The sequence below is a fragment of the Symphodus melops genome, assembly GCF_947650265.1.
Source record: "Symphodus melops genome assembly, chromosome: 3".
Classification (NCBI taxonomy): Eukaryota; Metazoa; Chordata; class Actinopteri; order Labriformes; family Labridae; genus Symphodus; species Symphodus melops.
The window spans coordinates 16196465-16221859 of NC_136693.1; the positions used below are offsets into that span (position 1 = coordinate 16196465).

Here is a 25395-nt window from a genome sequence, read left to right on the forward strand (position 1 = left end):
ACACTCCCACAGCTAGGTGTCTGTTCTACCCTATGTGTCTGCATACATTAAAATAAAGATTTAGCAGCAGTTAGCTGTATTTTTTAAAACATGGTTTTAAAAACTGAAGGTAATCCAAAAATGGCATTTGTGCCCAACTGAAGCGGAATAAATAAAAGCTATTGAAGTATGATACTGTGGTCAAATTGATAAACTGCAACGTAAGTACAGTGTTAGACATGTATTATAAGCGTCAAGTTTATAAAACACCTATCAAGAGCAGAAACCACAAAGTTTTTCACATCGAAAGATTTAAAAAAGAGACCGAATACATAATATAATTTAATTAGATATCAAAACAGTCTTAAACTTTGAAACTGTCTTCCACTAGAATTGATAATGGAGAACTCTTTGGACATATTTAAAAAAGCCGTTGACCTTTTTTTTTAGAGAAACAACCCGAGCAGAAGACCTCAGAGTCCTGCTGCTGTTATACGGCTTCAAACAGTATTTGATGTTAGAGCCGGGAGTCTGACGATTGGATTCGATTTTGATTCTTAGCATCACAATTCAATTCACAATCTATTTCAATTTAAAACAAGTCTGAATTCATGGATCTGTGGATTCAAAGTCTATTTTCAAACTAGTTCATACTTCATGATGTGCTCCAGTCACCTGTGAGACTCGCTGAATTTCAACATGCTCCATTTGACATTCTACTAAGTTCAAGAGCAAACCTTAGCACTTAGCAGGGAGCGACTGATTAGCCCAAAGAAAATTTGATGAATCTATTTCAAATCTCAGAAGTACTATCTTTTTTTCCACCTATAATTTATATGCTAGTAAGAAGGTGCTTGGCTGCGCAGTTCTCTGAACAAAATCACAAGAATTGTCAACTGGATTATGAAATGAATGGGATGCGAGTGCAAATACATGAGGATAGAAGTAACCTGAGACCTTTTAGGACATTTTGTCACCAGCTTAGCAGCAACACTTTGGATCATTCGTGGACGGTTCAACAATTTAATGCTATGATATGTGAATGGAGAATTACAGTAATCAAACCTTGATGAAACAAAGTCATAAATAATCATATCAAGCTCAGCTCTGGATACATATTACATAAAGAAAAATGTAAAAAAGATGTAAACAGGTAGGAGCCAGTAGCAGCATCGTGGTCTTGGGATGACGTTCTCCCTGAGCCTGTTGCTTTGGAGTTGGATGCTGCAGTACTGTCAGCCAGATGGCAGCAGGCTGAACAGTTTGTGGATTGTTGAGCGGAGTCTTCAATGATCCTGTTGGACATCTTCCTATCCCGCTGGGAGTAGAGTTTCTCCATGGATGGAAGTTTCATGCTGGTTATTTGCTGAGCCTACTCTGTAAAGCACATTAACGGTGCAACAGCCTTGCCAGACAATGATGCAGCCAGTCAGGATACTCTCTGTAGTGCACGTAGAGATTGTCTGTGTATCCCTGGAGTCCATGTTGAGCCACCACAGTCTGCCGAAGAAGAACAGCTGTCGTTGAACATTTTTACGACGATGTCGGTGTATTCATTGAGTCCAGCTTTCGCTGATGTAAACCTTGAGGAATCTAAAGCGGGAGAATTTATCTATTGCAGTTTCATTGATGGAAAGGAGATGTTATACTCCCTATCACATCCTGTAGTCCACAATTACACACAACTTCATTTTGCATACGCAGAGATGGAGCATGATCTAAGGATACCAAGATGGCAGTGTTCTACTTCCTACTAAATAGGTGATTCATTTCCAATCAACCTGTGAGATCCCTGCTCAGTAGAACTCTTTATTTACTGCCATTTAAGTGGTTCAACTGGGGCACAAACATGGTCCATCCAACAACCTTTCTTTTTTTGTGTCTATTTTCCAGCAAAAGTTAATTCCAGTTGTAGATTTTATTTTTATTTTTTATTTTTTTTATTTTATTGGTGGTGGTGGGGGGGGGGTTCTGATTGTGTTGAAGAAAAATCTGTCAAACAACTTCCTATTATACAAAAAGTGTTCTCAATTATATTGTATTACAGGATTCCTTTGGTGCTCACAGTTGTAACAAAACGTGTATAAAAAACAACATAAAAAGTTAAGATTAGGAGCACTTCAACAAATGAACATGATGTACTGTTTTGCACATCTCTAAAATTTAATAGCTTGTTATTGTTAATTCATGACTTCGCAAGGTTGATTGAAAGATAAATGTCACAGTGTAGGAGACAAAATAAAAACATAGTTATCATTGTGAGTTTATGATTATGCTAAGGCAGGCTGTAAGTGCAGTTTGTGAAAGAGGAAAAGCTTGAGAGTTTTGGAGATAAATGTTATTGAGTATTTCACCACAAGATGGGGTTTGTCTATGAGGAATTATTCCTCTCTGTAAATAGTCTGGTGGCACAGGCACTACTAAGTGCCCTGGAACAATGAGTATACAGATGCCATTGAAAGGGAAATTTTGCTTGTGATTATTTCTTCATACTCCTAGAATAAACCCACAATATACCTACACAGGGGCACGTTCGAGTACTTATCCATCACAGAGTGCAAGAATGTTTGTCCACTTTACACAACTGCAAATGTTAAAAATAGACTAGTTTGTTAAAAACAGACGAGCTCGATGTTCTTGGAAACTGCTCTTTCATTTAATAGACTTAGCATTACACAGAGAGGAAGTGCTGCGTTAGTCCCAGACAGGGGATTGGTGAAGATAATTAAGAAGGAAAATGTACAGAGCACAGATGATATTATGCAACCATCATTTGGTTTCACTTTCAGTTTATCGAAAAACAATTCTGGTTAACTTCTTTGAGACGATATAATGAACATAATTCAGACTCACCGGTCTGTATGTGCAGGGCTTGAGAGAAAGATGCTCCGAAGTATTGGTCTGAGTAAAGTCATGGAAGTGTACAGTTATTGCACAGATGGCCAAGAAACAGCTAATTTGTTCACATTCCTGAAAATCCAGAATTGTGAAATATTTAGAAAAAAAACCGATTGCTTTGTTTTATGTAAAACGGATATTTTGTACTAAAGCACTGAATTCTAACTTACTCTATGAAAGTTTATATCTTGCCTCGTAATGCTACAAAGGCCAAGTGTAGCGAGGAAACATCTGGAAATGCATTGCTCAACAAAAGGACTGTTCAAACGAATTTAGATTTATGTCTATAGTAAATTTTCGACACATCAAACTGTTTGTTGTAACATAGAGATGAATAGCTCACTGAAGAAAAGATATTTCATGGTCCTAGGTCACACCAGATCTAAGCTGTAACATCTTTACACATCACACTTGATCATATGGCCCTTAAAGTCCAAACCGCTGGAAGACTGAACCTTATGGAGAGGAGCCAACCAACTCTCAAACATGTGTGAGGCAGTATTCAGACAGGCAGTGTTGAGCTTTGCCCAGCACCTGGTTTTAGTGATGCTAAAGTATGAGAAAAATACCAATATTACAAAAACAGATACTGGCTGACTTTACATCCAGAGGATCAAAGATACAACCACAAGAAACTGCACAGAAACCTACATGATATAAGATCAGACCTAGTTCTTCAAGTAAATAAAAAACAGCACACATTTTGACATCAAATATCTGCACTTCAATGTAATGGGTACCATGTTGGGTTTTATTCTTTAAGGATATAGTGACAGCAACAAAACTTGGCTCGTTATAAACAATATACCACTGTTATTACTAATAAATAGGACTGAGGATATTAGCTGAACTAAGATCACAAGTACCAGCACCAGTTATGAGCTGTTACTGAGAGCATGTCTTAGGCTAAAGTAATTCAGGGTGCTGCTTATAATACATTGAAACTCATCTAAACGTGTGAACAGTAATTAAAATAATACCATGAATAAAGGCTGAATAACGGGGGCTTTTTTTCCTCAATATTTACCCCTTGTCCTATAATCGTTAGATAATTACGTTAAGAAAAAGCGACAAAACAGTGCCTTCTTATTTGACAATTTAAATGGTATAATAGACAATATTCAAAGACTACAAAAAAAACAAAAACAGAACAATGGAGAGGATTTGCTGTTTGTCTGACCGTTCATCGGCCCTATAATTCACTCTTTATGTTGTGATGTCTTAAAATGGGATTTTACAGCCACTGCTCTTATTTCCACATTTGTGTTCTGTATAAGCCTGTTAAGAGAGTTTCCAAAGGTATCATGCAAGCTTGGTCCCAAAGCTCCAAAAACTACACAACAAAGCATGAAGCCTGCACAGCTGCCAGAGTCTGACCGTCTGTTTTCACTATCACAGCCGACTGTTTGTTCTTTTCTTCTCTCTCTACATCTCTTCTTTTTCACACTCTGAGGAGGATAAAGAAGAGGGCAGTACAAGAGGGAGCGACTAGAATTCACCTTTTATCCTACAAAATGTGTGCAGCAGGTAGAGTTTGGGATGGGAAAGAAGTTAAAGGAGTAATTCAAGTAGCTGGGAACATTTGAAATAAAAATGGAGTTGTAGAGATACACAGAAAGAAAGTGAGCAACTTAGTAGAAAAAGGAGAGTGGAGTCATGACTATTTTTGAGGGGAAATATAAAGTCCTTCCAGAGAGAGACCGATACTTTCATTTTTACTGTTATGACCCAAACTTTAAAAGTACTGTTAAATTTCTGAATGAGACACTAACACAGCTGTTGGAAAGAAATGGGCTTAATTTCCTCCTCAGGCTTTTTTTTCACTGATCCATTTCAAACTGTGAAAATAGTCCACTACATGCCCTGAGATATCTCATGATATGTCATTTGCTTGTTATCGTACTTATAATTTTTCCTTTCATTTTAAACTTGACTCCTCAAATCTTCAAATACAGAAACTATGTTAAGCTGTCTCTTTAGTTTATTGAAGAAAGTCAAAGTGCAAAGGAGTGTAAGACAAGGATGCTTTGTGTACAGTTAAGTTGTTTAAGTGAAATGAAAGCTACGCTAGTCCTGTTGACCAATCACAGCTGTCAGACCACAAGATAACCATCTAATTGAGACGCCACAAAAAAACGCTCAGAAAATCCCTATATTCACTCTGAGTGAGTGATAATGCACTTGATAATTAATACAATACACTATTTCATAGTGTTCATTCACTGCCACATATTAGAGGATGTGACAGGTGTCAGCTTGGGGAGAGAGAAACTAGTTTGGCTCTCTCATATGGTGCATCACTCTCGGTGATGAGAGGTTAATTAACACAGCTGCAAGACGATAAAATACATCCGGCTCAGTGTTGATACAAGGACATTCAGGTGTTTACTTCCACATTGGTCCTTTCTCAGGGTTTCTTTGCTGAGAGGTTTTAAGGGAAATCTTGAACGGAGTTGATATACTCATACTATACTATGAACTTGTAAAAGGGGATGAAGTGTTGAGGATAGAGCTTTAGAATACAACCTCCTTGCTTGAGACAGACGGCAAATTAGATAGAACCTACTTGAGATGAACTCCTCATCAGCCAGCCAGACACAGACACTCCCTCCCTCTGGTGACTGATGAAGGGTGTTCTTTGGAGAGGAGTTTAACATCATCGCGTCTGATTGACTGGGCTCTCAACCACTGTAGGTTAAGGGGGCTCCAGGGGTTAGATTGGTCAGACAGAACAGAAGAGCGACCGAGAGAGAGACAGAAACACCGGTATGGGGAAGAGAGAGAGAGGAGGCCCTTCAGTAAATGGGCAGTCCACAGAGACTTGCCTAGCAGTCTAATAGAGCCTCATCACAGCCAGTCTGTCAGTCAGTCAGGTGAAACACAGTCTAACAAGGTCCTAATGAAGACAGCTTCACGCTGAGTTGTCTTGAAACTGCCCCGCTAAAATGCAGACATACTTATTACCTGTCTTCTGTGGAATAATGCCCAATCAAAGTCACTTACTGCAGCAGACGAAGATCCAACTTTAAGACCAAAGCAGACGACAACAGAAGAAACGAAGGCAGCAGACAGTGCGGAGTACAGTAGCTCTGTACATCTGAAGTAAAGTTGTTGACTCAAAGCTGCAGGATAAATGCCAAAGATAATTACAGTGCATCAAGTATTACCCTTAAGATGAAAAGTTGCAGTTAAAAGCTGTACTTCAGGTTTCCCATCAAAACATACAATGATCAAATTGAGTGTCACAATGGTTATTCTGTTTTCTTTGGCGTTTTATGTAACACTTTTGTTTTGCATGGTGAAAAGCCCTTTGACATATTACTGCAGTTTATAAATGTTTCCCCAATCCTATTAATAATACAAAACTATGACATTGCTTAACGGAGCCATTAAAAATGCATATGCACATTGGGAAACTGAGTTTCAACAGATTTATAATGTAGTCTCTACTAAATGCTCGAGAGGGAATTCTGAAGATGATTGAAAGACAAAAACTTGTGTTACTTTCTCACAACGTCTTCTTACTTCATCCATCTCGAACCTTTGAAACACATTTTAGACCTTATCTGGGAAGTTTTGCACAGGTATAGAAAGAAAGGCCTCTAATCCAAACCCTGCAGTCTGGAGTTGAGTGTCGGTAGGATTGTGTCAATACCGTTAGCTGACTGCTTATTGATACCAAACAACAATCGTCAAAAAGCTAACACTAGCGTTATTTGAATCCGCCCATAGAAACAATAAGCCTTCTGTTCAACTATTTTTCTTACTTTAATTATTAAACTCGTATATATTGAACACCAAAGTCTGCCCTCAGTTAAGCATCTGAACACAGACACACTGAGGGGCGAGGCCGACACCGACAGATAAACACCCTTCTAATGTTCATATTTTGATTTGAACCTTCTAACCTGCTTCTAAAATGTCAAGGAAAGGCGAGCTGCAACTTGTTAATCCAAACCATTTCATCAGCTTCAACAAGAGAAAGAAAAAAGAAGACAACTGTAATAGCATGACTACTCTGCTGTTTTACTGGGAACCAGCGCTTATGGCAAACCCTGCATTAAAAATGAGAGACTGGTAACAGAATTACCCACAAGAGCAGTGTTTGTCCATGAGCTTCATGGTTCTCGCTGTACTCGCCAATCAAGTACCGATACCAAAAGCCCTGTTTCCACTAAGCGGTTCAGTTTTGTTTGTCTCAGTACAGCACACGTGGCATTTCCATCGACTAAAGCTGGGAAAGATCCACAAATTACCAACACATACCATCCTACTTTTTGGTACGCTGATGTTGGGGTGCCAAGAATATCGATCCAACCCTAAAAGATGCAGTCTGTTGATTGGTCCCTTACACACTGAGGGGCGAGGCCGACACCGACAGATAAACACCCTTCTAATGTTCATATTTTGATTTGAACCTTCTAACCTGCTTCTAAAATGTCAAGGAAAGGCGAGCTGCAACTTGTTAATCCAAACCATTTCATCAGCTTCAACAAGAGAAAGAAAAAAGAAGACAACTGTAATAGCATGACTACTCTGCTGTTTTACTGGGAACCAGCGCTTATGGCAAACCCTGCATTAAAAATGAGAGACTGGTAACAGAATTACCCACAAGAGCAGTGTTTGTCCATGAGCTTCATGGTTCTCGCTGTACTCGCCAATCAAGTACCGATACCAAAAGCCCTGTTTCCACTAAGCGGTTCAGTTTTGTTTGTCTCAGTACAGCACACGTGGCATTTCCATCGACTAAAGCTGGGAAAGATCCACAAATTACCAACACATACCATCCTACTTTTTGGTACGCTGATGTTGGGGTGCCAAGAATATCGATCCAACCCTAAAAGATGCAGTCTGTTGATTGGTCCCTTACGACAGCAGCATTAAAAGACAAACACAACCCCGCCATGTTTAAATGTACAGTCGATTGTTTGTTCGCCTTGATTTCTCCACGCGGCACACAGCCTTCTCTGAAACAAAGAGCCACATACAGTTTCTCACTCAGAGGTGTATTAATTGTCCTGATATCAAAATAGTATGAAGATATTTCTCGCTCTCTCTCTCTTAAATAAAAAAAGGTCAGCAGTAGTGGTCACATTTGAGCCCTTAGCGTTTAGTTTGTAGTTTGTTTCTAAAGAGATGAGCTAGATCTCCTTCATTTCCTTTTCTCTGCAATGACAAAGTCGATGAATTGATGGATGTTGGTCTTTGTTTACTCGCATTTTTCCTCTTTATTGAATGCATTGGCGGCGACACACTGTGTCGCACTGCTATGATGTCACGTTATTACGGAGCTGATGCAGCTATCGGCATCCGGCTTATACGCCGCCTACCAAATAGGGCACGTGTTGGCTGTGGAAACGCAAACAGGATCAGGCTTTACTAAACCAAACCGAACTGTACTGACCAATACCGGACCACTATGTGGAAATGGGGCTTTAAAGTACCAGTTTTCGGTACCTATCCTTACTGTTGTACTTTTGTATTTTTCCCAAAGATGCAACAGCTATGGTTACGGGTTTTGTGCCAAGACGATGAAAAGCAATAGGTTCTTTAATGTGTTTATGAAGATTTCCTCCTTTGCTTCCCTCACAAAAAATGTGAATGCTTATATGGACAGTAGATAAGCTGGTGAGCCAATCAGAGAGCCACTGTCCATCCCAGCCCAGTAGCATTGCCCTAGGACACAGCCTCTGGGTGGCTCCTAACCAGACCTTGGCCTTCCGTCTCTACAGTAAGTGCTCTGTCACGGGGCTGCCAGGGGCTACAGCATATGCCACCAAATCCCTGGCGACTGGCCCCTGGTAAACAGAGGGCCAGCTAATGGAGGCATGATTTTCAGTATGTACGGAAGGATGTCTGTTTTTCAGTGCACCAGACTGACCTTAAGCTGGCCCACTCTTCTTCACCGCCAAATGGCTTCACGGCTGGCCAACGCTGCACTGCCTGACATGTGGAAAAAAAGAGATGACAAGAAGAGGGGGAATGGGTTAGAGCGAGAGAGAGACAAAGACCGTCAATGCTTTTTCTTCACCTTCGGGTAGACCTGCGCCATATGACTAAAAAGGTTATCACAAAGACACAAAGGGGGGTAAAACCATGCTGGACTGACACTCCAACAGGACTTAATGATGAACTAGTTCTACATGATCTTCATGTGATTCATTTGTGTTGAACATGTTGATGTTGTTTTCATTGTTGTTTACATGTTACAGTTCCAGACGGCAATGGATAGAATGAACACATTAATCAAGTTCAGTTTTTGTGATCAAATGACCTGTTTTGTTTTTGATCTAGTAGTACTTTATGATTGCACATGTTTCTTATATCTGTGCATTTTGTTGACATTTCTATTTAGTGGTGACTAAATACAAACTAGTTTTCAAGCCTATTTTGAATTTTGAATCAACTACCATTTCAGATTTTGTGTGCATTATAAGTCTATTTCTGCTGAAAAAATTGGAATTCTGAATGGGTGTGTATGTGACTTCCGTTGCTTCAGCAGTCAGTCTGAAGTGGACTTGAAGAACTGCAGCTTTTTTCACTTCTGCAATGACTTCATTTTTCTACACTGGAGGGAGCCGCTTGGCACACCAGTGAAAATAGTTTTGCTATACTCTAAAAAACATTTCACTTCTTCTCGTCACTTTTTTTTTCTCTGGCAGTTTTGGCAGTTCCTTTGTTTGTGTTCTGGCCTGATTACTATACAGCGACACCACAACATCGGCATAATACTGTTGTTGCAGGTAGAAATGATCAACTCCGCGTTATTAATGAAAACACACATCAGACATCGACAAGGGCCATATGAAGAAGGTGGCTGCCTGGCAGTTTGATATGCAGAACGATTATCCATGCAGGGTAAAAGTACAGTACACTCTGCACACATTATAATGGTAAGGGCCTTAAATCAACCTTGGTGTATTTTCATTGTTCAATATGTAAACTCAGTCCTTATACATAATGACAGGCTATCAACCTATGTGTAAACAGTCTGCAAAGAGTGCAGAGTGGAAACTGTTGCACTGACGATATGACCTAGAAGCCCTGGAACTCTAACCCAGCCATGTATTTATCTGTGTTGACTTTGTTTGTATTGCATGCATGTTGCTGCCATTCAAGCCTGCCTTGCCCACGTAGTAACCTATGGGCTGAAGCGCAATCAAAGAGAAAATAGTTTTAATAGATGCGTCGTACTTCTTTCCCTAACAATGGCCAATGCCCAGTGTGTGTGTGTGTGTGCCATTCTGTGGGCGTCTAACATAATTACAGGTTACATGGGTTTGTATAAGAGTATTGGGGTTAGATAAAGACGTCATTACTGTACACATACACTGTCGACACACAACCTCAGCACTGGGTACAAAGCAATCACTACACTTGTATTATCTTTCCAGTACAAGACTATAATTAGTTTTCCCCTTGTTACAAAGTAGGCATATGTTTCATGGAAGAATGAAAAGAAACAGATTACTTCAAACCTTAACCCTGTCCTATTTCTCGAAGATAGTTTTTATAGCAGGCAGAGATAAGAGGGGAGCTACAGGGAGGGACTTTATAATGTGTCTCAGTATCAGGGAGCAGGAGGGAAGTTCAGAGGAAGACTGGAATGAGGAGCCTGGGGCTTATGTCTTCAAATCACAGCTTTCCCAAGCACTGTCTCTGCTTCATAACAGTGAAGATGTTAGAGGGATGGGAATTAGTTTTGACAGTGTAAATTATAGATGCTCTCGCAGTACTTGTGTGTTCATTACACAGACCCAGTAAAATATCAATAACACCAACTTAGAGTGTCATCTCAGGTGGCAACTGTCCAACATTAGGCAATTAGTTTACAATACATTCCCCCTTTCATATCTACAAGGTATTTTAGGAGTAAAGGGGTTTACGTTTGGCATCCATAAAACATAAAGGGGTCACATTTAATTGCAAGTAAGAGAGATAATTAGATAAGAATAATTATCTTTATAGCCTGGTGACAATATTTTATTTAACTTTAGCAACTGGGTTTCCTGCTATGTTGGCCAGTGGACATAAGAAAATGTTTTACCAGGGGTGCACCTAAGCAGATTTCATGTCAAATGGAAAAAGCAATATGTCAGTTACTCCTTCCTGCATTTCTATTAGGCCAAAGGCAGAAGGCTATTCTACCTTTATCTAAAAACATCTCTTTTTTCACTCTGTGTTTGGGTTAAAAAAACTGCTTTTTTATATATATGGGAATTGCAGCTCTGATACAGAGAAAACCAACAGTCTGGGACATACAGGCAAGAAAATAGTGTGGGGGGGGGGACTGAAAAATATATTGGGGGTGGTGGTGGTGGGAGGGGGGGGGCTGGAGAGTGGTGTCATGGGAGCTGAAAGAGGCTAGTGCCATGCTACTAAGCGCCTGGAAGAGCACAGTCTCTGATTTCTTGCCTTTGTGCTTTTTTTCTCCTTTTCAAAGGAGTACTTGAAAGCTCTTCTGAGGTATCGGGCAGGTGGGGCCGAAAATGGGCATGGCTGGATAAAGCAGCTCCCTCTTTCTGCATCCAACAAGCGCAGGAGTCGGGGCCTCAGAGGTCCAAAGGCCCAGAGCTCCAGCCAAGCGTCTCTGAGGAGCCTTCAGCCAAGCAGAGGTGGAAATTGGAGGCGTGAGGCTGGGCAGCCCGGATGAAGTCTAACCAAAGAAAGCTGCCGAAAAAGTCTCCACGTTAGGGAAAAGAAGAGGAACATGGATACACAAGAGAACGTTCCTTGACAATATTTTTTGGGGTTTGTTTCCCTTCGGTGCTGTATTTAAACTCCCATGTGAAGCACCTGCAACAGTTACACTTTAGACAATAGCACATTTTACACCAACAGTGCCCTGACTATGTTAACAAGCATTCTCATTTGTGCCATTCGTTCCTAAATGTTTTTAACAATTGTGCTTAATTGAGTCCTGCATAACTGCTGAAGTACGAGGCTCAAACCCAGTATTAACTCCGTCCAGATTATAAAGTTTGCACTTTAATATAATTGATCAAAACACAAGCAACTCTTTGAACACTCTCTCCTCTGGGATTAACTTCAAAAAGTATCAATTATAGAAATCGGCTCTGAGGAGTGCAGTCAATTCCCTATCAATAAAGTATTCAGCGGCAATCACCAAGAGATTAGGGGAGAGATGAGCCAATTGCAAACCCAGAGGACTGCCTAAGACTACTGCATGGTGGATGCTGCAGTAAACTTTGTAGCTTCAGATGATCAAACAGAGGGTATTCCGATCAAACGCTGCATGCTGCTTCTCCTAGCTACGCAAGAAGAAGCTGTTAATACAGTGTGAACCTCAGGAGAACTGTTTTCAAGCTCGGACTGATAAATGAAGTGAGATGTGGCACAAGAGGCTAAGAGTGTGATGCTCTATATTATCTTCTGGATCTTTGGTGTCAATGCAGAGTCGAGGGAGTGAAACACGTCTAACATCAATATAACAAGAGAAGGTTTGCGATTGTGCATAAGCGTCTGTTTTATTTTTATCATCATTATTTCTTACCAAATATTATTACTTGTTACACTTGAGGAGTTGTAGTTATCACAACAATGCATCCCCATAGAGGTTTTTTTCTCCAACATGTGTGACAATTTTTATTTATGTGAACCATGTCAGGACCTACAAAAAATCCTGTTGTCCCCAGAGTCAGAAACCAACAGGAAGTCCGTCACCATTTTTTGAATGTATAAACGTTTGGATTTTGCAATTTAAGACTTCCCATTTAAACATACTTCCTCAAGACCCTGCTCATGAAATCATTAGCAACTCCATGTCAGTGTGTTCGAGACATTTATAAGAGCTCTCGTTGTGCTCTGTGATTCTGCACGAAAGGGCGTGGCCTCGGTCAACTGTCAAACTTATGACTTTTACACAAATCAAAGTGTAAGGCCTGCTGCTTGGCCATGTCTCACTGTTACACTCCTGCGGTTGCAAATCACTCTGACATGCACGGGCTGCTTCAGGCCCTTCATCACTGCTTGTGGTTTTAATGAAAACTTGTATATGTTATTTATGTATTGTATATATGTATTTTAGTTATAATGATTAAAAATGGGAGTAAAAGCATTAGCGCCAGGAGGGTATTAAAAATGGGTACTTATGGGTTTCTTATATCATCATTTGACTATGTTACTGTAACTTTTTTACTACACACTGTACAGTTGTGAAGGTCAGTGCGGCCTGTACTTTTTTATTTTTAGCCACATTAGTAGCAACAGATATCTGGTGGTCATAAAACAATTATTCTACTTTGACGCCGTTTTTTTTGATCAAATAAAATAAAACAGATAACACGCAAAAACAAAACTAAGTTAAAGTCAGTTCAAAGTCGTGATGTGCGATTTAATGATCTTAGATCACCAATAATTTGAACGTAGTGACCATCTGTCAAATTAGAGATCGTAGAGCCGGACTAATGTGTTCTATCGTGCTGCAGTTTAGGCTCCTACACAGTCACGTCTCTCCCTCCCATCCTTTTGCCCCGCAGCAGTGTTGAAAACAAAAACTAAATTTAAAAGGGATACTTCACCCATTTGTATTACACTTTGTATCAATAGACACCTGGCAGTATTTTTGAATGGTCGTGCATCCCACCGTTTCCCACCTGGAAAAGCTTTTTCTTTTCTGAAAAGGAGCCTCCTATGACTCAAACATTGTCATTTTGCGTCATCAGTTACGAACAAGCCTCTCTACTCAAAGCTCATCTGTTGTGATATCAAATGTATGATTAGGCTAAACGGCGTTAAAAAAAAAAACATGCCTGAAAGGCATTTCAATCAGGAGAGACTTAATTGAGAATGAACAATTATTTATTAACAATGAAATGTGCAAAGTGTTTTGGGGGCTAGACTCCATCATGACAGCTTCATGTACTCTGAGGGGTAATGAGGCCAACGCAGGATAGGATACCTCCCTGGAGTCTAGACATTGGTGGTGGTGAAGAGGAATGGAGGCTGTGATGAGGAGTGGGTTACAGCCTGAATCTGGAAGCTGATGAGCTGGATAGAGGTGACCGAGATCGAGGACAGCTGCAGCGGTTGCACTAAAAGGACAGAATGTCTGAGGCAGAGCGAGACTGTATAATTGACGGCATCAGGGTGATTGGTTGAGAAAGGTTGTGGCAGAGTCTGGTTGGTTAATTCCGAGATGATACAAGCCCATGGTCAGCTGATCACCAGAACGAGAGATAGAGGCAATAGTAGGAGGAGTGGTTTGAGAATGAATGAGGAGGTGAATGAATGAAAGAAAGAAGAGCAGTCTTCCTGTATGAACTTACGCTGAGCTGGTGAGAGACCTCCAGACCCCTACAAAGGCATTTTTAAAAATAGATTAAACTTATTAGCACAGTTTTCTGTGTATTTAGAAACACTACACAGGGAAATAAGTTTCTTTGAATTGATAGCTAATAGTAAAATTAGTCTTGTAAAAAAAAAAAAAAAAACATGATACAATTGTGATCGTGATTTTGCCATAAAAAAGTTTAATACCACCCAACTCTACTCAAAGAAAAAAAAAAAAATTGATTGTTTTACTTCTGTTTAATGTTCACTGCTTAAGCTTCAAAAAAGACGTACAAATCTATTACATTTTATGTTTTTTTAAATTGCAAAAAATCGAATGACTTTAAATGTCATCTGCAAGGAACAAAAATCTCAAAGACATATCAAACTTGACAAGAAATGTCCCTCATGTAAGGACAACCATTCTGTGCGCAGTCCAAACTAAGAAATCTGAATTTCACAAAAGGTTTTTTTTTTTTTTTTTAAAGAAACCCTCTAGATATTTCAGCATGAAGTTGTTATTTAAATATAATTTAATTTTAAGTAATTAATGTTAAAACACCTTTTCCTTTCTAATAGTATAAGCTACACACAATTAGGAGTAACTTTTGTTGGACTATTGTTAACCTAAAGCTACTCCACAGTTAAAAAAGACTGAAGACCTTTTAAACTTTCTTTCAGTTCATTTCTATTCACTTCTCTTCATTTTTCAAGCAATAAATTGAGCTCCTCTCTCAGTTCTCCAATCTTATTGTTGATTCACTCACTGTTTAAATAGCATGTACACTTCCACCCTCACAAATATGCAAAGTGTACACCCACTCCTCAACTGTATCAGTATAACAGTGTATAGATCTATTGACAGAGCCATGCTGTATCAATGACACCTTCAATCTTTACAGGCCCTTCTCCCTGAAAGCCTCTGTTGTGACACAATCATTACAAATTGATTGCAAAATAGCTAACAATCATGATTAAATCATTAAATTCTTGTCTACGCTTCAGAGAATGGGGAGAAAATTAACTTCCCACCAACCTCATTTTTTTACGAACACGAAATAATGATTTTCTGCCAGTCTAATTACAAAGCCAACATCTGATCAAGCCCGCATCCAGAGGGGATTATCACATGCACCAGTATTAGACCTCATTACCAGCCTGAGTGCAGAATTATTACATCTTGTAATTGGATGGCGAGATTTATATACAGATCAGGCCGGTTTCTGTAAGATTGTAATTACAGGCTTCGTTGGTTAGCCACTTATCACTCAGCAGTGGAGTGCAGGAACTCGGTGCGTGGAAGAGCATTTCATTAATCCTTCACCCTGTCGGCGGGGGGAAACGTTTTACCTTCATGTCTGTTTTAGGGACAACAGCATCATTTGTACATCAAATAATTCATCACCCCACTGTTTTGCCCTGTCAGAGAAGCCCTCAGTTTCCTGAGCTTTTCAAGAAACAATCATGGGAAATTTGTCTGAGTAAATCATCCATTTTCATGGCTGACTGAGCGCCATTTTTTAATTACCCAGGATATGTAAGTAGAATGCCCTCACAGGGGCATCAGGAAGTACCTTGATTCGGAATTAGCTGGCAATAGGCTTTCACACTGCATGCAGCTGGGGACTGTGTGATTCTAGATAAAGAGACCAAAGTAGCTTCTCCCTGCCTCCCTGGGCAACGGCTGTTCTAGTTGCATTTGGCGCAGGTAAATTATTGAACACTATTTTTTTTTTTTCTTAAGGAGGCCCTAAATTAATGGAGCGGGCCTCACTTTGCATGGCACAAATCTGCCAAGTGAGATTAGACAGGGCCAGTTTGCTTCAGTTCATCAGGGAAGCAAGGGAGTGTGATGGAGAAGCTTCTTTAGCTATCATCATCATTTCTCATCACAACTTAAGCAATGGGTGCTCTACTTACAAACAGGTCACTCATGACGAATCAAAGTCAATCTTCTCTGACAATGTCAAGCTCTAACACCTTTTACATATGGTAATAAATTGAAAACAGGACTGAGACAAATCTTATGGCAAATGGAATGAAAAATGACAGAGGGAGAAAAAAACAAAACAGAAAATGTGTGTTGTTCCATGGGGCTGATGGAACGTAACTCATTTGCTGCCGGCCGTACTGCAATTCAGCAAGAAACGCTTTGATCCACGTGTCAGGGTGACACAGGCGGAGAAGAAAAGAAAGCATCAGCACCTCTTCACAGCTAACACCCATACAACTTTCTTTCTCTCTGCATATCACTGAGCCCTCCCCTGTACAATCAATACAGGACTACATTTTATGAGACAAGGAGTTAACTTGTTCAATTATGCCACAGACAGCTCTATTCTTTTGTAACAAGTAATCTGGGTAGTGAAATCAATACTGACAGGCTCACGGCACGCTAGCTAATTTCATATTACCTCCAGCCAATGGCAAAGCAGCTCGTAATGGAGCAGTAGTTCCACTTCATTATAAGAAAGGGGGGAGGGATCAATACCAGCACGGACCCACGCAGGCCCATGTTAACACACACATACACCCACACGTTCAAAAAGGCCTGATTGTCCACACAGACAAACACACACGGGCAAAGAGAGCAACACTGCTGCTTCAGAGCCCCCCGGGGGCTACACGCGGCTATCTGACGCAGGGCAGATGGGGTGGGAGGTGGATGAGGGTCCAGGGTCATAACCCAACCCCCCCCCCCCAAATAAATTACACTTCCAATTGTCAGCAAATACACGCATAGACATGTTTACAAAGACACACTTCTCTTCTACTAATGGTTAAGCAATCATGGGAAATATCCCCATTTCCAGTCACTGATTTGTCATGAAGCATCCACAGAAACACACACGTGCACACAATTAACTGTTGGTTTCATCACAACAAGGTCATAATCTGATTCAAAGGTTGACTACTGAGGGGGAAAAGGAAAAAGAATAGAAAAAAAATAAATAAATATGGGCGGATAACCTTCAGATGATGGATCAAGTCTTTGACCTCTGCAGCTAATTACAAATTAAACTCCATATCTTCTTTTGTAAGAAAAACTATCTCCATTCTTTATTTCCCATTATTGTTATCACTCTGTAGGATTAGCTGGGGACTAAGGGGATGATGTTGTCTAAGCCGATGTCAACTGTACAATTACTCGACTCATCCATCCCTTTCCAAGAAAAATAAGACACTGTAGATTAAGATAAGCCATCTTGAGAAAGAATGAGTGTAAAGCCTTTGACAATTACTTACTACACATGGCATAGGGTGGAGATTGCTCTGGGTAAACAAACTAAATACTCATTAGACTTAACTCTGACATTTCTTTTTTCATAACTTCCTATTATGCAATTTGGATTTATTGCGCTCATTAATAATCTTTACCAGGGTATGCAACAAACACTGTGACAGCAGCATCATTTAGCTATAGTTAAAGGCACCCACAGAACGCATGTTCATGTGAGAACACATCTCAACTGCATTAGGAAAGAACCCAATGAAACGCATTTTAATCTGAATATCTTTCAATATGCTTTATTATTCCCCTTTAATTTCCTTGCCACTATTCCAAATGGAGATCCAGTTATCAAGCAGACAGGCTTTATGAGCGAGGATGGGGCTCATCAGCCAATAACAGGCTGGCAGTGTCTCAGCAACAGGGGGCATAGGGCATAGGGCAAAGAGAGAGAGAGAGAGAGAGAGAGAGAGAGAGAGGAATGAAAAGCAGGAAAGGAAACGCATGTCTGACTTGAACCCGGGTGCAGACCTAGCAAGGACTATAGCCTCTATTCATAGGGCCCGACCTAACCACAAGGTCAGCAGCACCATGTTTTCTAATAGTTATTAACAACTAAGTGTCTTACAGGTCCAAACTAAAAATGGATCTTTTAAAAGTTGCAACATTTCATTGTGAGGTTTCTCCTGTAGTTTAGTAGCAGTGAGAATCGTCCCGTTTATTCTTGTCACCATATATTTCAATTAGAGATGTACTGCATTGTGGTATTGCAACTTACACAATAGAATTAACAGCAAGCATTTGTTTCACTATATTTTGGTGTTATTTACTTCAAATCCTGAAGTAATATGAAATGTCTTTTTGCAAGTCCTCTAAGACAGGTAAAGCCCAGATCATGCCAGTTCAGAAGCAAGATTTGAATCAAGATAACAAATGATTTTAATTGATCAAATCTATAATGCTACATTCTCCTCTTTAGGTAATTGAAATCATGAGGTCAAACATACTGCTGGTTAAACATTAAGTAGAATACATCATAAGAGTACAAAGAAGTTCTCAATGAGACATTTCCCTCTATAGAAATACACTATGTGCATGCATGTGAGACGGAGACAAAGAAAGAGAGACAGTAGAGCAGCAGCTGAGAGATTGAGGTTTCCAACTCACTCTCACCCATTTTCACCTCCCATTATCTGATTAGCTTCCCATTTCTTCCCCATCAGTGCAGTGACCTGGATATAGCTAGGATAGTGATGGTCAGCCAGGGTGGGGTCCGGGGAGAGGGGCCAAACCATTTGGGTTGGTGGAACCATAAATCAGCAGCAGCAGGAGAGAAGAGGGAAGCGGATTTATAAAGATGTTGTGCTCGGCCAGCCCACTTGTGGACACTGTGATGAATTCACATGCACATTGCCAAGGCAAACTACTTCATTATACCACGGCCCAGTGGTCATTAATCTCCCTGGGAGGCCAGCATCCTGGGGGATCGCCAGACCAGAGAATTTATTCAGGCCTGGAGGTACCCATTTCATTAGCCATTCAATCTGTTCAGTCCCTCTCTCTCTCTCTCTCTCTCTCTCTCTCTCTCTCTCTCTCTCTCTCTCTCTCTCTCTCTCTCTCTCTAACTCGGCCTGTCTTCACTTGTGATCACCATGTTTTATATATTATCTAATGAATAAAGGTGCATCTTAATTTTTGTTGTTTTTACATTATAATAACAAAATGTATTTTCCATTTGAGTCTTTCATGATTGATATTTCTTGTTTGGCTTAGCTGTAGCTGTTGGGTCTGTACTCATGGAGTGTTTTTTGGTAAAATCATGTGTACAATCGTACAATCACTTGGACATCATATCTGATCATGTACACAATATATCAAGGAGTGTGTCCATTCTGGATATATATACTCTGTGGGTGGGGGTATGACCTGAGATTAATATCACTTTTGTGATAACAATATAGCATTGTGGTATTACAACATTAAAAGAGATTGTGTACATAAACATATTTGGAATCAGCCTAGTCAGTGACAGTGTAGTCAAGATCGGCTTGCATGAATAGCTTATTTTATTGTGCTTTATTTTCTAACACATTGCAATTTGTGTAGCAAACAACTTTATTCTCCTCAACTTACTTCTGTTAGTAGCTCAAACACATACCTGCACTCTCAAGCCTGGTTCACATTGTACCATTTCTCCGCAAACATAAAAGTCGGGGCGGCACGTCAGCTCACACTGTATGACTTAATTGTTTACAACGCACGACCAGACTTTAAGATATTTGTGCTTACACTGTACGACCCGATTTTCAGGCACAACCTGAGAGCTCACACTGTACAAGTGAAATCAAGACGGAACATTAACAAATGTTAACAAAGTTTCATTTGAAAACTGCAACGAACTCCTCAGGGGATGGCGGCTGGTGAAAGAGAAGAAAGTGAAAGTTGTTGTAGCATACAGGAAAGCTGATACAGACGTAGACGTATGGATACAATGTTTAAGAAAAGTGCTGCCCTGATATTCTGTGCAATCTTGTGTACCTAAAAAATAAACAAATGCCTGCGAGCAGATCAGGGACTTTATGCCACACACACGACAAGATCATCTGGGTGTATACCGTAAATTCCGGACTATTGAGCGCACCTGTATATAAGCCGCACCGGCTAAAAATAGGTAAAAAAATGTACTTGATTATAAGCCGCAGGTGTCCACGTTATAACAAGAGCTATTTACACAGAAAGACGTGACACAAAGACATTTTTTTAACTTTTAATGAAATACGTACTACTGGTAACATCCGCAAATATGAAGCCTACTGTAAATCCTTTATCAAACAGTGTCTGTAACGCGGCTGATGAAAAAGATGACCGTAATATATTTCACAGGAAAAATCCATTCACTGCCTCAGAATGACTTCATTACTCACTTCTTCGTCTCTTTTTCGTTGTCGCTGTCAGTGTCAACTTTACGTGCAGCAGCTCTATTTCCTTCTTTGACAGCCAGTCCGATCGCCTTTAACTTGAAAGCTGCATCATATGTATTTCTCCGTGTGTTTTCCATGATGAGGGTGCGTGCATGAAGCGCAAAATGACTGATATTAAGATCCGATGTGACGAAGTCAAATGTTTTTGCGGCACAAGCTCAAAAACCGCGACAAAAAGTAGCGGCTTATAGTCCGAAATAGTCCGGTAATTGGTTCCGAGCAGCCTTGAGTCGGGAGCGACCCTGCGATTGTTGGGACAGAATCGGACCTCAAATCGACCCAATTATCCTGCAGTGTGAGCCAGGCTTTACACACAGCATCTTGTCAAGCTAGATCAAGATGATGGCTAATGTGCAGGGATTTTTGAAAATCAATTGATTGGTTAATGCGTGAGTGTCATTTTAGTCGACAAAGTTTTTCTTTGATTGAAGACCACAGCCCTACTCTCAACAATTTTTGACTCAAGAAAAGCGAGTCATTACATGCACACAGTCAGCTGGTAGAGCCGTTGTAATAGAGATGCAAATCTGTGTTGCACTGGGCTCAATTGACTCCGAGTCAAGCCATACCAGCACACAGCCTACTGTATGCTAAAGCCCCAGACAGACTGAAAGAGAACACACTCACTTTAAATTGTTATTTACTGAGAGGAAAATACCTTTTATTTACAGCCTAAGGAGAATACAGGATCATTTGAACCCGCTCTGAGGAGGTGGTGGAGCTGTTTGTTTACAACGCTACTTTACTGTGGTTGGGAGGTTGAGCAATCAGTCTTGCCTCCGGAGTGTGCAACAGCTAAACATGTTTGAAACCAGTGATGACGGTAGGGCAATAATTCATGTCGCGACAGAACTTGATATCGGTGCTCTTATTGATAACGGTTTACTGCCCACCCCTATCTGGAGGCTATTATAATAAGCAAGCGTAAAAAAAAAAAAAGCCTGCATATGTAGCTGCACAGTAAGTCCACTTGCGGCGTGTGCCAGTGCCCCAGCACAGATGATGAGGTGAGACAGGGGGAAGACGGATCAGATTCCCAGAGGTATACTTTCAACCAGCTACTTCAGTCCTGTAATGGTGTCATTACTGGGGGCAAGTGTTGCTGGCCCAACATGTTATGGGAGGGCCAACATCCAGTGATTACTTATTAATGCTTGAACTCCTTATTCCACACACACATAGAGAAAACAAATATGCTATCACCCTGTCCATTACTGTGATCAAACAGATATCGCTAGACAAAGACACACGACTGTAAAAACTCACAACCATGCCCGTGTACAGATACATCATGGGAATCAGGGTCACATGAACGCGAGAGGATATCGATATCTCTCTTCACTCAGGACTGGCCATGAATAGTTATAGTGGCATTACATGGTAATGCCAATTTGGAATGCTATGTCAGACAACAACACTTACCCACACAATCTACAATATTTAGCTATCCCACACACACGCACGCACACACACACACACACACACACACACACGGGAAAAACTTGCATCGAATATACCACATTGAAACTCCTGCCATGTTGTGAGGTCTGTAATACATGTGGGCCTAACATACCAGCACCTTCAATCTGCTATGTGATCAGACTTTTTTTTTCTCAAAAAGTACAGTAGCCTTAATCGTTCTATGTTCTCTTGCTTCTCTCCCTGAAGGGTTTAACTATATACATATATATATATATATATATATATATATATATGGAATAATTTCATCAACCAAGCTGCGTCCTGGGGGAACCCTTCCACTTTAAACACTTAACGGGTTAAATAAGTAATGATGGCTTGCACACTGTGAGGGTGTGCTAACGTTAACGGCACCAGCCACTAGCCTCAGGTCCCACAGCAGCAGGAGTCCTTAAAGCGAATAATTTGCTTCCTCACAGGCCGCCACACTTTAGCCATTCGCCAAGCAGATTATGGGCCTTTAAGTTGCAGCCAGGCCTGAAATGTGACTCTAGGGCTCACAGGCTGTCAGGGAGGAGGAAAGACTCCTCTGAGAGAAACAGTGGGACGGGACAAAGAGGGATGGTGACTGAAAGTTAGGCGAAAAGCTTATCTCTAAATAAAAAGGTTATGAAAGAGATGGTGGGAAAGGTGATGTGATGGAGACATTTAACAGAACACCAGCTTCATATCTTAGTTAAAACTAGGTTTGGCAAATAAGTAGAAACAAAACAAAAAAAGCTACATGTTGAATGTGCCATGGCTAAGCTGAGAGGAGACTTCAGTTGCTACTGTCTGCTTCAGAAAACACCTGAAAAGGTCAAAGAGTGACGCACACACAGGAAGCATTTAAAAAGTTGTTCTCATATGCAGGCAGGCAAGTTCCTGATGATGAATCAACAAAGCAGTGAATTATCTTCACATATAATATCACATTTGACAGGTAAAACGATTATGGCATGATTATGATCAAAGAACTCTTTTCTGCTCCTCAAAATATCAAACGAGGCCTCTGCAGCCTGCCCAGAGTCGTTCATACGAAACAGCTGTCACTCTGTTTGGAAGCGCTAACAGAGAGATGATGTTCATTGACTTCAGTGATTTACCTGAGTGTTCTAACTGCAGCTTTACATCAGGCTGCAGGATTAAAAGACCGTTTTATGTCCCGTCTGCTCCTCAGCACGCTGAAGAACAAAGAACTGCATTGACAATCGCCTCTTTTGCTTACCTGGATGCCATGATGCAGTTTCATACAAACTGAAGAAAGCATTCGGCAAGGCTTGATTGCATCATCAACCGTGGAGCTTTCCTCTTCTGAAATATGTTCCTTGAAAAGGCTAAAAATGTCCTTCATGTTAAATGTTATTACATACATTACAGATCAACAGAAATACATAAAAACCAACATAAAAACATAGTGGCTTTGAAAATGTAACTTCATAAATGTTTATTTTCTTAAATATGTTCCTTATTTACTCCAATCCACATGATCCCAATTAGTGATCCAAAGCACTGTGCATGAAGTATTACTAACCCTTCAACCCTGCCATCATAACAACTCTCTCTACCCCCCCCCCCTTTTTTTACAATTATAACTTCACTATTCTATATCCATCCATTGCTACTTTATTGCTAGTCTAGCATTATACCCACCTATACAGTACAGTGCCATGACTTCTATCACTTTAGCTCCATTAAACAATAAACAAAACATGTAAAAGCCAGAGGCAGAACCACAACCAGGAGCAAAGTGGCTTTGATGCACACAACATTACCAAACTGATCAAATGGATAAAGTGCTTAAATGTGTGTACTATGCTGTGCGTATGTGGTCGTTTCCACTCAGAGCCCTCGTCCTGGGTTTAGGGCTTACTGTGATAACCTTATTAAGATATCAGGCTTTAATTAAAAAAAACTCTTCACACAAAAAAACAATTAAGAAAAGCACCTTTCCCTACAGTTTTCTTCGCATTGTTTTTTTTCATTGTAAGCCCAGCATGTTAAGTATCAATTTTACATCTGATATCCAACTCTAAATAAGGCAAGGATCTGGTCAAACCCTGGAGAAAGCAAAGGAGACACCATCAGTTGATCTATCGTGCCATCTCCTCACTGAGGAGGGGATAGGACATCAAATCCCCCTGAAATGACATCTGAACGTCAATACATGGTCTCCGCCCCTCCAATGTGACAGTAAAAGCCATATTGATTTCCACCCAGATTAAGGATACTACTGGGAGCAATTTAAACATACAAGCTGAAGTGTCCTGGCCCAATCATGAGTGATGTCTTCCAACATGTATAATCACCCAGACACGCTGTGCATTGAAGGAGCAGCAGTCTGGATGGTTGAAATGAAAAGGACTGAATTTTAGTTTTTTATTTTATTTTATTTTAAAGCCACAGAAAAAGAAAAATCTGCAGATAATAGATTAAAATGTTTTGATCGATAGACAGATTGAATTGGCTGGTTACACGTTCTTCAGACATATCACACAGATTGATAACTTTGTGTTGCGTTTCTAAAATTATCAGTCTGTAAATTAAATGAAGGCAACATGTTGACTCTCACTGATACAAGATAATATTTCAATTTGGTGGTGTGTTATATAAACGTAAGCAAATAGCTGGTGGATTAACTTTTCAAAATGTTATTCATACCTGTTTACAGTTCATTTGTCATAAAAAGCTTTATGGTCAAAGCGTAACTTTGACCCTTGTTGTTTTGTAAATCACAAATCACAATCAGCTAAGCCACATTAACACTGAAATAGCTGGATAAAATATTTATAGGAAACGTTGATAAAAGCTTACCAAGTTATCCACAAGGGTTAGCAGGAAGGTCCGCGTGCACAAAACGCCTTGAAGAAAAAAATCGCGTTGGTGACATCCTAGTTGTATTCCTGCGTGTGAACCGCCTCTTGAGGCAGGTGGCAGGTGCGTGGCAATGTCACTCTGTTAACTGTTGTAAACTACATTATGCAAGAATAATGGGATTACATGCTGATCTGGGATTCTTGCATATTAGCCTACTGAATGAAAATGTGTGTATTTATGTCATTTTGTTCTCAGTAAACACTTTTAAGGAACATTTAGATGTGTTCAATGTGGAAAAACAAATACCTCAGGGTAAAATGCATGGTTAACAAAAAAAATGAGGCGTTCAGGTTGTAGCTTGTTAAACTTTTTTCATTAACCTTAGGCCTGGGCTAAATTTATTAAAATGGGAGTTGGTACATGTACTATTTGACAACCAAGGTACTACCAAACTATCTATAAAAAATGATGACATTATTACCTACAAAATAGGACCTTTCACTTTAATGAAGTGCCTAAAAACACATTAAATATCTATAATAATTATTAAATTTGTTTTAGGATATTCAAATGTTCTATATTTATGTTTTAATGACTCACCATTGACAATATAATGCATCGTTCGGGTAGCCCTTAATATGGATGAAGGTGGTTTGAGACTCACACACTCTGAGTGTCTCTTTCGGACTTTTAGGTCAACACGAGTTAAATTCAAACCATCCGTCATGACCTTCTTACTTA

The 25395-nt window shown here is 40.1% G+C and overlaps 1 long non-coding RNA gene across 5 annotated transcripts in view; it reads right to left on the reverse strand.

Moving 5' to 3' along the window:
* The window catches only part of LOC306820830, a 90085-nt gene extending 65373 nt beyond the window's left edge, over nt 1–24712 (reverse strand). For all 5 annotated transcript variants that reach the window (XR_013778715.1, XR_013778716.1, XR_013778717.1 and 2 more), the window contains exons 1-3: nt 24652–24712; nt 23066–23174; nt 8759–8820 (exon numbers count right to left, since the gene is read on the reverse strand). This is a non-coding gene — a long non-coding RNA (uncharacterized lncRNA). The remainder of the gene's footprint in view (nt 1–8758; nt 8821–23065; nt 23175–24651) is intronic.
* Nucleotides 24713–25395: the final 683 nt, after the last annotated feature.